Genomic DNA, 14,046 nt, shown 5'->3' on the forward strand with positions numbered 1-14,046 from the left:
GGAACATGGCCTCGTCCAGTCGTCCGCCCGGACCACACCACCGGCCGGCCGGCCGGCCACAAACGAGCCAATCGTCCCCCGGCTGCACCGCCTCGTGAGCACATGGCGATCACCACCCGGCACCAGTCCACCACCCACCCCATATCATCCCGGTTCGCCTCCGAAAATAACAACGATTCCGATTCCGGCTTCGGCCATTCGGAGCGCCAGAGCACGCCGACCCGTTCCTTTTTAAGTCCCTATCTCGTAGCGAGATTTTCCCCTTCGCCCACTTCGGGTTCGTTCGACGGCCGACGCGGATGCCATCTTCTTTTTAGCCCCCCTTCCCGTCGCCACCACCACAGCCGCCCGCCCACCCGCGCTGGTTGGAAAAGGAAAAGGGGTTTCGCTCTTCCGGAGAAGGCAAGGCGTTTGCCCGCCGCCGTGAATCGTATGGTCGAATCGCGCGGCGGGTGATGGCGGAGGAACCGGCAGTCGGTTACGATGGCTTCGAGGCCGCCGGCGATGCTGGCGCCGGTGGCGCGGAGGACAACCTGTCGATGTCCCTCGGCGACTTCATGGCGTTCCTCGAGACTGAGCCCGCGCCACCCGAGGAGGGCGGGGAGGAGGAGGAGCAGCTGCAGCCTGGGGTGAGTTGCCTCTCGCCGTGCCCTAATTCGCTTTGCGTCGGATTTCGCGATGTTGGATCGGATTTGCTGGGATGGGGCTGCGGTTAGGCTAGGGTTTTGGGCTGCGCGGGGACCGAATACATCGAGTTTTTAGTCGATTTTTTGCGCTCGGCCTTGCGATTTTGGATGATTTGGGCCTTAAGAGTGTAGTGCTTCTGTCGTGTTGAGGTGTCGATGAACCGCTGGGCCAGGCGTGATCGAGGCATCGAGCTAAGTGATTAGTGCGACCTTTTAATTTAGCGACCTGTTTTTTTGTTGTTGTTGCTGGTCATCAGTTCATCACTTATTGGATTTTCCTTGTTCTGCTATTAAATGCTTTTCTCGAAACGATAGCTATATGAATGCACTGTTGTTCGGGAAATGGACATCATGTGAGCGTGGTTGCTCGTAAATTATTGGACAGTGCCGGTTTTCCTGAACACGAAGAGGTTCCTGTGGTTCCCTCTGTTGACAGATTTGGAGGGTCGATGGCTGGTGGCACTGTCAGCTATGGGCAATGGTGTCTGCCGGTGAATGTTTCAGAGTTAGAGATGGTTGCGGTAGCAGGACCAGCTTGCAGCTGAATTGATGTTGGGGTGAACCTGCAATGATGGTGCCGGCTATGATGGGTTCTTGGGCAAAGTGCTATTCATGGTCAACAGTGGTGCCGTTGGGCTGTGTGCTGTTCGGCGAGGAATCCTGGGTAGGAGAAGGTGATGGTAATTGGTTTTGGGTAGGTTTGGTTTGTGATAGAGGCAGTGTATTGTTCTAAAAGTTATAACTAGCACATGCTGCATCTGGCAACTCGCAACATTTTTGCAGCACACAGCCTTGAAATCAGACTTACAAGCGGTATAGATATATGTTAATAAATGAATATTCATTTGCTATTGTAAATTATAAAGAAAATCACAAGTCGAGGCAATTTGACGCTGAATCTTTCAGTGTCAATCTAAAATTTTATAATTGAAGTGGTATAGTAATTAAAAAAATGAATATATGAATATTTGGAATGTGCAATGTGAATTGTAAAACTTATATACCTAAAACAGTTGAGACTTGAAATACATCATTATAGTGTCTCCCATTAGGGTATGCGAACTTCCAGTTCCAAGAGATGTAAGGAATCTTCTCGAGAAAACTGCATAACAGAAAACCTTTCGTTTTGGTAAAAAATAATACCTCTGCACCATTTAGTGGTCCAAAACCACACTACACTGGCCTGACTGGATTCTTAAATGTTGAAATTTGACTGCTATGCTGGTATCATCGATTTTGGCATGACCTTGAGAGTGGCCACTATCAAGGTAATGAGGGATGTTATCAAGAAGAAAATATGGTGCCTTATTGGTGAGCAAGTGCCTTCATTGGCTGCCTCATAGTGGCCAAAATGGCAAGGGTTACAAAGAGGTGGGGAAAAGAGAAAAAGAGAGGAGGGGTAGTTAGATCCTTCACTTTTCCACAGTCTAGGCTGTTGCATAAGCGGGAGGAGGAAAAGTTTAATTTTGTTGCAGCTACCTGTCTAACCTAGTAGTATTAGTTATGAAAGTTGACAATAATAATTGTTTTTCATTGTTCAGTGGTATTGTAGGATAGTAACTCACAGCCTGTTTTGCTTGAAAGGTGGATGAATCAAACTGATTTGATCTGGTGTTATTTTGATGGTTGAACATTAAATGCTTTGAGTGAGTGCTGTGACAATGCTTGTTCATTGCTTGTAGGTTTGTGGCAGCTAATGCTATTGATTAATTTGTTTTTTTCTTGATCAATTGATCCTCAATTTTCATATTTCTATGGAAAAATAGATAGAAGCCTGTAGCATTAATTGCTTATGTTTGTTTGGCAATATCAAGTCTTTGGATGCCTGATTCAACTTGAGATGGTGATATTTGTATTGTTGGACCAATGCCCTTATTTTTTGTACTAGGAGTGGAGCAGAAAGGACTTTAAGAGTTGACATTATTTTTTCCAGTTTTTTCTTGCATATCTTGCATTACGTATTGCTTTGTTTGTTTGATCCTAATTGGTCATTTTTGGGGGTGTAAGCAACCAGCGAACCGTATCCAGGGTATGCCTCCAGCCCACCACATAGCACTTGTGCTGTAACGGCCTGTTTGAACAGCTTCCCAGGCAGCTCCATTGCCAGGCAAGGATGTCATCCCCAGGCATCCAAAATCAGACGCCTGGGGACACCCACAGCGTCTATCAAAGCTGCCTGGGAGCAAAGCAAACAGGTCCTAAATGTTGTGAGAAAAATAGCATATAGAATATTTTCTTTTGTGTTTCGAGTCTTATATAACCTTAGGCTGTCATATTTCTTATGTTGCTGAATACAGGTCAATCAAGGTTGTTTCGAGATGCCTGCCAACACTGATGGTTCTGAAGATTTATTCCAAAGCCATGAAGGTATAATGATCTGGCCATTTTGCAGGATGCACAAATTTTCCTCCCTATATAATTTTTGATTTGTTGCTAATCTTGTCACTTTGTGATATGAGCAGAAATGTTTGAGAATGCAGAATTTTGGTCAAACTACTCCCATGTGGACACTTCGGAGTGCCATATGGAGCTCAGCGGAGGAGAACAAATGATTGATCACACAGAGTCTAGCCCTTATGAATTGTTTAGCAACGGTGAGAAATACAAAGGTGGCTGTAGATGAAACTGAATTGCTGTTAACTTTTTTATTGCTCACTGAGTAGCAAATATATATCTTATACTTTACAAAAAAATTTGGTTATCGCTTTGCAGATCTGCAGAACCAATCAAGAACTTCCAACTTGGACAATGAACATTTTCCAAGGGATGCATCAAACCATGCTAATGTTGACGAAGCAACTGGACCTCCATATGAAGATCTTTCAAATGGTTTGTACCTTCGACAGCAAACTATATACTCTGGCCAAACACAACTCCAAGTGGAGAACAACACAGAAGGCATGGAGACACAAATGAACACTTGTATGCTGTTTTCCTCTTCATTTTTTTTTATATATCAGTTCCGAAATGGAACCATTAATTAATTAATATATCTGGTGCAGATTTCTTAGGTGGTATATCCACAGAGCACTCAGATTTGAGTGAAATTAAATGGGAGAGTACAGATGAGATGCTTGGTAATACTGGTCAGGATGGTGACCATTTCACTTCGATGGGCATGTTTTCTCTTACCCATAACACAGATGTTCCTGATATTTCTTGCACCAAGTTCAACATGGGTGAGAGAACTGAAAGCATTCACAATGGCAACAGTAGTTGCCTTACTATGCAGGAAGAACATTTACAGGCAGAATGTGGAGGATATCCTCATCCAGATTATATATCTGTTGATATGGTTGATGAAAGGATCACTGCATGATTTGCCACATGGGTTTTCACAAAACAATGAGCAATATGAGATGGAGCAGTTCCCACAGAGTATATGTGAAAGCGGTTCTATGCAGATGGGCTCTCCGGACCAATATTGTGATGATACATCTTTATCAGATCTTTACATGGATGTATCCTCCCCAGAGTCAATATCCTGTGAGCAGAACCAGTCTGAAGATATTTGTTATAAGAGCGAGTCTAGCACTGACTCTTCTCCAATACCCTCTAGCAGAAATTCCACCACAGAGGATGCTGATAAATACTTAGGTCAAACATCAAAACAGTTGCTGGACTCCAAAATTGTTCCTTTCAGCAACCAACACACATTTAAGAACATGGGATATCAAAAACCTCTGGCATTGCATAAACAATATGCATATAGAAGTGACAACTCTTCTATTCACAATTCATCAAGAGGTTGCTTCGATAGAGATGGGGACGGGGCTTCTGATTTATGTGTGCTCGAGGGTAATAGGAATCCTGCTCCTGATCACCGATTGCCTTACCAGGGAAAGTTCCATCATAATTTTCAGCAACCTATGTATGGCAATTCCATGATTCCTGCATTTGGTGGTATGAGATACAAGCCACATGATGAAAGAATCACTCTGCGCCTCGCATTGCAGGTCATATAGCCCTATAGACTGTTGCTTGCTTATTTTTCCATGCTTAATACTTTGTTTAGTGTTCTCATACTAATCAGGCTGCAGCTAATATTTGTTTAGCCCTGTTGCTGAATGGTGACATATAATGAATACTCATTAGTAAAACATTCTGTGAAAGAATGAAATGCTAAACCTTGATTGAATACATCATTTTGTCTTTTTGTTGATGATGCTTGACCTTTTTTCGTGCTTTAGTTTAGGTTACTATTACTAGATGTAGGAAAGGTGATGTCTTGATTTTTTAAATCATTATTATTTTTCACTGTACTAACTCAACTCACTACTAGGGTTACTTGGCTCTGTCTAAGTCTTACCTTTTCAAGCTGTGTAGTGCTCACTGCTCTGATAGCTTGATGTGTCAAACTGTCATAAATCAACAAGCTGAGCTAATGTTTCATGAGCTCACAAATTGCAACCAGACTTTTTGGTTCGTTGACATCTCAAAAGTTGGTAATACTAGGTTTTTAAAGTAGGGCTTCCGTCTTCAATCAATTTAGTAATTGGCATATAGACACTTATTTTTCTATTTTTAGTCAATAAGGACCTACACATGTTTTTTATTGACTTGGAGAAGGCTTATGATAAAATACCAAGGAATGTTATGTGGCGGGCTTTGGACAAACATAAAGTCCCAACGAAGTACGTCGGGCTCATTAAGGACATGTACAACAATGTTGTGACTAGAGTTCGAACAAGTGATGGAGACACGGATGACTTCCCGATTAGGATAAGACTACATCAGGGGTCAGCTTTGAGCCCTTATTTGTTTGCCTTAGTGATGGATGAGGTCACAAGGGACATACAAGGGGACATCCCTTGGTGTATGCTTTTCGCGGACGATGTAGTGCTAGTTGATGAAAGCCGGACAGGAGTGAATCAGAAACTGAGTTATGGCAGGAGGCTTTGGAGTCCAAAGGTATTAGACTCACTAAGTATATGAGATGTGACTTCGGCACTACTACTTGGGAGGAGGAAGATATTAGTTTGGAAGGTCAAGTAGTGCCTAGGAAGGACACCTTTCGATATTTAGGATCAATGCTACAGAAAGGCGGGGATATTGATGAAGATGTTAGCCATAGAATCAAAGCAGGGTGGATGAAGTGGCGGCAAGCATCTGGTGTCCTATGTGACAAAAGGGTACCACAGAAGCTAAAAGGCAAGTTTTATAGGACGTCGATTAGACCTTTTTTTATTGTATGGTGCAGAATGTTGGCCTACGAAAAGACATGTTCAACAGATAAGTGTCGCGGAAATGCGTATGTTGCGTTGGATTTGCGGTCATACAAGAAGGGATCGAGTTCGGAACGATGATATACGTGATAGATTAGGGGTAGCACCAATTGAAGAAAAGCTTGTCCAACACCGGTTGAGATGGTTTGGACATGTTCAACGGAGACCTCCAGAGGCACCGGTGCGTAGTGGAATCCTAAGCCAGGATAGTAACGTGAAGAGAAGCAGAGGAAGACCGAAGTTGACTTGGGTAGAGGCAATAAAAAGAGACTTGAAAGGATAGAATATACCCAAAGACTTAGCCTTAGATAGGAGTGCTTGGAAGACAGCTATTCACGTGCCTGAACCTTGATTGCTTCTGCTGGGTTTCAACTCTAGCCTACCCCAACTTGTTTGGGACTTAAAGGCTTTGTTGTTGTTGTTGTTGTTGTTAGTCAAAGGTGCTAATGTCTCCAATCCTTTTGTGTTTTTCCATATTCTTATATACTATAAAACATTAGCTCAGAAAAATTAACAGCATTGGATTTTAGTGCTATCTTTCTTTTTGCTTCTTCAGCACACTTGACATATTTGGTGATTGGCAGGATATTTCACAGCCAAAATCTGAGGCTAACCCACCTGATGGGGTTTTAACAGTTCCTTTATTGAGGCATCAGGTTCGCCTTGCAGCTCATGTTGTGTAATTTTATGATGAAAATAGTATTACCACTCCTTGGGTAACTGTTATTACTTTGGACAGAAAATTGCCTTGTCATGGATGGTGCAAAAGGAGACAAGTAGCTTGCATTGCTCTGGTGGAATTCTTGCAGATGATCAGGTATACTAGTTAATACTTTCCATGTTGCCAAGAAAAATGGTCAATTGTGTCTTAAGGTCATTTGGTACTTTTCAGGGCCTGGGTAAAACTGTATCAGCCATATCACTGATTCTTACTGAACGCTCACCAGTTCCACAGTCATCTACTATTAAGAATGAGCCATGTGAAGCTGTGACTCTAGATGACGATGATGAGGATGATTGTATTGAACCTCATCCAAAAAAGCTGATGCAGACATGTAGCTCTGAAGTGACAACTAACACAGTGAAGCAAGAAAATCTTATTGTAGCGGTTAAGACAAGGCCAGCTGCTGGTACTTTGGTTGTTTGCCCAACAAGTGTTCTGCGACAGTGGGCAGGAGAACTGAAGAACAAAGTTACAAGTAAAGCTAATTTGTCTTTTCTGATCTATCATGGTAGCAATCGCACCAAGGATCCTAATGAACTCACCAAATACGATGTTGTGCTTACTACATATTCCATAGTAAGCATGGAAGTACCAAAACAATCAAATCCTGATAGTGATGATGAAGAGAAAGGGAAGCCTGACCGATATGGTGCACCTGTGTCCTCTTCAGGCAGCAAAAAGAGAAAGGCATCCTCTTCTAAGAAAACAAAAAGTAAAAGTGCTGCAGAGAGTTGCTTGCCTGAAAAACCTCTTGCGAAAGTTGCTTGGTTTAGGGTTATTCTTGATGAAGCACAAAGTATTAAGAATTACCGAACTCAGGTTGCCAGGGCTTGCTGGGGTTTGAGAGCCAAAAGAAGATGGTGTTTGTCTGGGACGCCTATACAGAATGCTGTTGAGGATCTCTATAGCTATTTCAGATTTCTCAGATACGATCCCTATGCTGTATATAAGCAGTTTTGCACTATGATAAAGATTCCAATCGGTAGGAACCCAACTAATGGTTACAAGAAGCTTCAAGTTGTTTTGAAGACGGTAATGCTACGCCGGACTAAAGGTCAGTAGATATGTTATCATTGCCCTACTGAATCTTGCTTATCCATACGTGACACCTTAGTCGTAGGTTGTTTTTTGTTACCACTTGCCAATAATTTATGGAACCGTGTCATGATTTCAGTAGTTACCATATCATATTTATGTTGAGCTTAACCAATATAATTTGAATAGATGTTAAGCAGAATAACAATTATGGGGTAAAAATTCGTTCTATTGTTCAGATCTCATCATGTTAATTTTAGTGATAAGCATCTAATTTCCTCCTCACTGGTGTGTTTGTGCTGACAGCAAGGTTCTGTTGTTTACCAAAGTAAAATATCCTATATTTTACTAATGCCTTTTCAAAATCAACAGATTAGAGAAACTAGTAAACATTTGTCAGTGTGGACAGAATGTTAAACTATTATTGAAACTTCACATTTTTGACCAACTAGTTTTGTAGGAAATTTTCTCCCAGAAAACATTAGCATATAGCTCCACATATTACTTTTCAGCTAAAAATCCTTGTCTTAAATTAACACCTGTGTCATAGATATAAAGTTGCAAGGGCCTAATGGGACAACTTTGTATTACTAAGCTTAATTGAGGAAAACTGAATACAGTGATTCAAATCAACAAGATTAAATTTGATGGGCTTGATGCATAAATGCAGACTTTATAGATTACATAATTAAAATTATGCAACTTTGTTTCACAATATGGTATAGGTTGTGGGCTTATAGTGCAGTTTTTCTTATCCTGTGGAAATTTTCCTGACTGAGTACTCGTATATCTAGCTTGGTTGTTGACTTGTCAGAACCAATGCTGAAGTCCTTTCTCAACTGTGTGCATAAATGGTTATTGAACTAATGCTCTTCCAGTGCACAAAAAATATTCTCCATTGCCAAATTGTTATTATCTTTGCAGTTGGCATTGAATGTTATATTTGTTTATCTTTTGTATTACTCCCTTCATTAAATATATGACATTTAGGACAAGCTAATTTTGAACTGATTAGCTTGTCTTAAACGTCATATATTTTAAAACGGGAGAGCGTATGATTTGTTCATCTCTTAAGTTATGATTTGTCATCTGTGATCTATCATCTTGTAGCAACCATGCTTGATGGGAAACCAATCATATCCTTACCGCCCAAGACTGTTTCACTTAAGACAGTGGACTTCACTAGCGAGGAGCGTGCTTTTTATAACACTTTAGAAGTTGAATCACGAGAACAGTTCAAGGTCAGTTCACAGTATTTGATTAATAGCCTTGTTTCTTATATTCTTCTGTTTTGTCACTCAGCTTGAACTTTGGATATTGCATTTAGATATAGGGATTTTTTACATGGGGCAAAATAAATCAATTAGGGAATGTTTGCAGATGTCAGAACCCTACAAAGTTGAATAACTTTTACATGGCCACAGTGTGTGGTAGGTAGTTCGACATTATGTTGCTGGATTACAAGTGAACTTTAGAGGACTATGACGCATATGGTGTGTAACATGATTGATTGCTCATCCAGTTGCCTGTTTAGGTCACTCTAAAGTTGATACATTGATGCAAGCTTACCCGTTTCATTTGCAACTATTAGAAGGCTATGCTCACTACAATTGCTTTGCAGGAATATGCAGCTGCTGGTACTGTAAAGCAAAATTATGTCAACATTCTATTGATGCTTTTACGGCTAAGACAGGCATGCGATCATCCTCACCTAGTTAGAGGCTATGACTCCTCTTCTAGTTGGATGTCTTCGTTGGAGATGGTGAAGAAACTTCCCATGGAACGGCAGCATGAATTACTTAGTTGCTTGCAATCTTGTTCTGCGTTATGTGCTCTCTGCAATGTAAGTGAATTCCTCTCGATTTTTTCAATTTTCACGTCATTGTGTGTGGTCTTTCTATATGTACCTCGCATATATGTATTATATCTGAGTATTTGCTATCATGGTCTGGACTGATGTTCTTTATTTGAGTGCTTGTTGCGACTAAGCTTGCATAATTAAGTTTGTATTGGCAGATAGACTCTGAGCTATCATTACCACGTGAACATAATTCCAGAAAGTCTAGTTTGTGTCATATGACCAACAATTATTAATGCTTGTACTCAGCGCTGGATGATGGTTTTCTGTAGTTGACCGCTTTCCAACCTGCGTGCTGATGACAGGGCCTCTGGCCTGTGTTGGAAGAAGCTTAAGTAGCCGTAGTTGGGTTGGTTTTTGCTGGCAAACTTATTTATTTTGCTATCTTTCTTGAGGGTTTCGGTAGGGCCAGTGTTGACTGATCCCTTAGTGATCAGACTATCAGAGGCATGGGGAAGTTGGCGGCGGGAGGTTCTTTCTGTGCACTTGCGAACTTTGTAATTTCATTGCTGAGGTAATGAAATTCAGTCTTATCGTGGTGGAGAAAAACAATTATTAATGTGCTGTTGTGCTGGTTGTTTGGATGTGTGATATATATTGCAGTTAATGGTCAACTTCTTAGTATTAAGTTTGTGTTCTGCCAATGCAGACTTGAGTTTTTTAATTGCCAACTAGCTTGAACTGAGTCGGAGAAATTAAATCTCAGCAAAGTTCATACTTTTTTACTGGTTAAGTTTTCTTGATACCAGCTTGATAGTTGATACAGGGTGCCTGGGCCCTGGGTCATATCCCAATTGTAGTGGATATTCAGCTGTGGATACACTTCTGGTTCTTAACATATGTGAATTATGCAGGACGCTCCAGAAGATCCTGTTGTCACTATATGTGGTCATGTTTTTTGCAACCAGTGCATACTGGAGCAACTCACTGGTGACGACAGCGTATGCCCAGTGTCTAATTGCAGAGTCCGACTAAATAAAACCTCACTATTCTCCAGAGGCACCCTTGAATGTTCTCTGAGTAGCTTGACCTGTGATTTCAAGTCTGATGATACCTGTATGGAAATGATACATGCTGAAAAGCACCCTGGGATAGATTCATCCTACGCTTCTTCAAAAGTGAGAGCTGCACTAGATATTCTTCTCTCGTTGCCCAAAATAGATCCCACCCAAATGACTGATAACAAATGCTCAATCGGGCTTGAATCTGAGAAGTTTGATGGAAAGGGTACTTCAGAACAAACTGACACCAAGTTGACAGAGAAGGCCATTGTTTTCTCTCAATGGACTAGAATGCTAGACTTGCTTGAAGTCCATTTGAAAGCTTCTCATGTGACATATCGAAGGCTTGATGGAACAATGTCTGTTGCTGCACGGGATAAAGCTGTGAAAGACTTCAATACGGTTCCAGAGGTTTGCATTCTACAACTTCTGGCATATGAAATACATAATGTTTTCAGGTATATGAGTTCTGGTTTTGACTTGCACTATTGGCAGGTTACTGTTATGATCATGTCACTCAAAGCTGCAAGTCTCGGCTTGAACATGGTTGCTGCTTGCCACGTACTTATGCTAGATCTTTGGTGGAACCCAACCACTGAGGACCAAGCTGTTGATAGAGCACACCGTATTGGTCAAACACGGCCTGTCACAGTATCACGATTAACTATAAAGAACACCGTGGAAGATCGTATTCTGGCTCTCCAGGTAGGTTTGAAGTTTTTCTTGGCTGAGTTATCTGCATTTATATTCATGAGCAGGCATTGAGCTCCAGTTTGGATTCTGTCAAGAATCTTATCCAAAACCTTCCTGGAGGTCAATATTGATAGCAGTGTGAAAATTATAATAAGATCTCTTAGTAGTGTTACTCTCCCGTCCCAAAAAGGATGCAATTCTAGAACAGTGATATGTTAAAGTATGTCAAGTTTGACCAAATTTTGTATAAAAAATACTAATATTTATCGTACTAAATAGGTACCATTGGAATAGTGATGAAACATATTTTCCTAATTTTGATGTCATACTACACCTTGCACTCTTTTTGGGATGGAATTAGTAAGTTCATACCATTATTCTGTATAACTTTTTCTCTGGTGATTTTAGATAGCAAGCAGGTTTTTTTTCATTGACATGAACTGGAAACTATGATTCAGAATATGCTTCACCTGAATAATAAAACATAGCTTGCATTTCTTGTCTCGAATACCACTTCCTGGAGTTTTATTGTCTTAAACCTTACATTTGCAAAATTTACATTGGCAAAATCTTTACCTTGTTTATTTTTGGTCATACAAAATATAAACTGTTGTTTTGTTGTTAATTTGGGTGGTAGTATTAACATTGTAATCTATAGTCTTTTGATGCTTACCTAAGCTGTACAATGTCTCAGGAGAAAAAGCGGGAGATGGTTGCTTCTGCATTTGGGGAAGACAAATCTGGTTCCCGACAGACTCGATTGACCGTTGATGACCTGAATTATCTGTTTATGGGTGACCGTTGAAGACCTGAATTATCTGTTTATGGTGTAGAATCGCTCCTGAGAGTTAACAGTTTGTCTCATTGGATGGTGTTAGACAGCGGTAGACAAAAGGGAACTCCAAGAAAATAACAAAATGCTTTCATTTAGGGATTATTAGTTCTTGTAGCTTGTACAGTTGCAGAGATTTAGGGGTTATTAGTGACATGTCTTCCAATTCTTTTTGCACTGAAAGCAGTAAGAGATGCTGAGCTAGGTGAATTCTTCAGATAGCTGCAATAGTGCCTGTTGACTTAATATAATGAAGATAACGACAGTCAAAGCTAACATGGTAAAAATATGTACATATTTTTTGTCGTCATGTCTGACATGTGGGCCGCAGCTTCTGCCAACAGTTTGTATGCGATAAACCATCGAAAATATTGAGTTGGGTTTGTCATATTGACTTCTTGTCGCAAAGTGTTCTCATTGGTCGCATGTTCTTTTTATCTTAGATCATATTCGTTTGGCTTATAAGCTATACTTTTTTAGTCAGTAAATAGTATTTTTCTTTCACAATAAATTAGTCAATAGTATTTTCAGTCATGGCTTATGAGCCAAACAAATAGGGCATTAATTCTTAAGTTTGAGGCAGCAATATCTGAATCGCTCCGGCAGCTATGATATGCACTTCCACTTTGGTGGTTTGTGTGTTCCATAACCGTAACACCGTGAAACAACTCGAACAGCTATGATATGCACTACTACTTTGGTGGTTTGGGTGTTCCATAACCGTAACACCATGAAACAGCTCCAGCAATAGAGATCAGAGCCTCGAGGGTTCTCTCTATAGGCTAATATCTTCATTTCCTTTCATAAGACGCGGCCTGAAATGACAGTCTCCTAAATTATATTTTGACAATTATTTTATTATTGTTTTATTTTATACTATTTATGCTTATAAATTTATGATAATTGGAGTGGATATCAAGTTTATATTATAATAGTTAGAAATTGTTAGTTAAATTATTGGTAACTTTTACTGTTTGAATCTTGATATGTACAAAGAATATAGAGTATGTTTCTGGGCCTTAACTCTAGTAGTAACCCTAAAATCATGGCCTCTATTTTGGTCCTGTTTGAAAGAACTCCACCAGAAAAATAGATCAAAATATATTCATTTTCCAAGTTTGGTGGTGTCGGTGCAGAAAGTGACCAACTAGTGAATATTTATAGTTTTGCTGTACGTTGTGATCGGAGGTGGTCTAGCACTCAATGACACATGATTTATACTGGTTTAGACAACGTGCCCTACGTCCAGTCGGGATCGGTTGGTGACTTTATTCCTGAGCCCAGGTGCTCAAAGTCTGCAGTGGGGTTACAAACGAGGAGAAAAGAGGGGTGTTCAAGAGGCCCGGTCAGGTCCGACCGGAAGGACCGAGGGCGACCGGAACTCCACTATGAGCTAGAAGTCCAAGCGTGTGTTTGAGGGGTTGTGAGCTATCGATCTAGTGAGTCTGAGCTTAAAGAAGTCGACCCCCTCCATTGAAGGGAGCGCATCCCCTTTTATAGATAAAAGTGATGGCTTTATAGGTGAGAGGGAGAGAGTACAGATGCTTCTAAGCCTTGTTGCCCACGCTGATGAAGACTGAATAATGATAGGCGCCCCTAACACTGTTGATGTCGCTGTAGAATGTCAGATGCGCACGGGAGGTCATGCTATCTTCTTCAGGAAGGATGGACGCCGGTACCTGCAAATACTATTTGATGCCTAGTGGCCTGTGAGGAGCCGCGCTATGTTCACCCGGTACAACAAATCCTGGTACCCATACCGCGATCGACGTCCAGAGACACGCGGGGGGCTTACCGTATGGGAGTTTTAGCGGCTCCTATAATACTGTAGGGGGAGATGGTGGCTGCAGAGTATTGTTTTGTGCAGGGTATGGTCCCTAGTACAGTGGTTTTGACTTGTGAGCCTTGCCTTACCTTTCTCCGCACGTCTTCTGGTTCCTACCGAATGGGACGCCCCTGGTCGGATGGCTCCAGTCGGCTCTGAGTGCGCCG

At 41.2% G+C, this 14,046-nt stretch overlaps 1 pseudogene; it reads left to right on the top strand.

Moving 5' to 3' along the window:
- The first annotated feature begins 262 nt into the window (after positions 1–262).
- Positions 263–12,442, top strand: LOC136533388 (helicase-like transcription factor CHR28; annotated as a pseudogene).
- Positions 12,443–14,046: the final 1,604 nt, after the last annotated feature.

Source organism: Miscanthus floridulus, unplaced genomic scaffold (assembly GCF_019320115.1).
Source record: "Miscanthus floridulus cultivar M001 unplaced genomic scaffold, ASM1932011v1 fs_875_4_5, whole genome shotgun sequence".
In the NCBI taxonomy this organism is placed as follows: Eukaryota; Viridiplantae; Streptophyta; class Magnoliopsida; order Poales; family Poaceae; genus Miscanthus; species Miscanthus floridulus.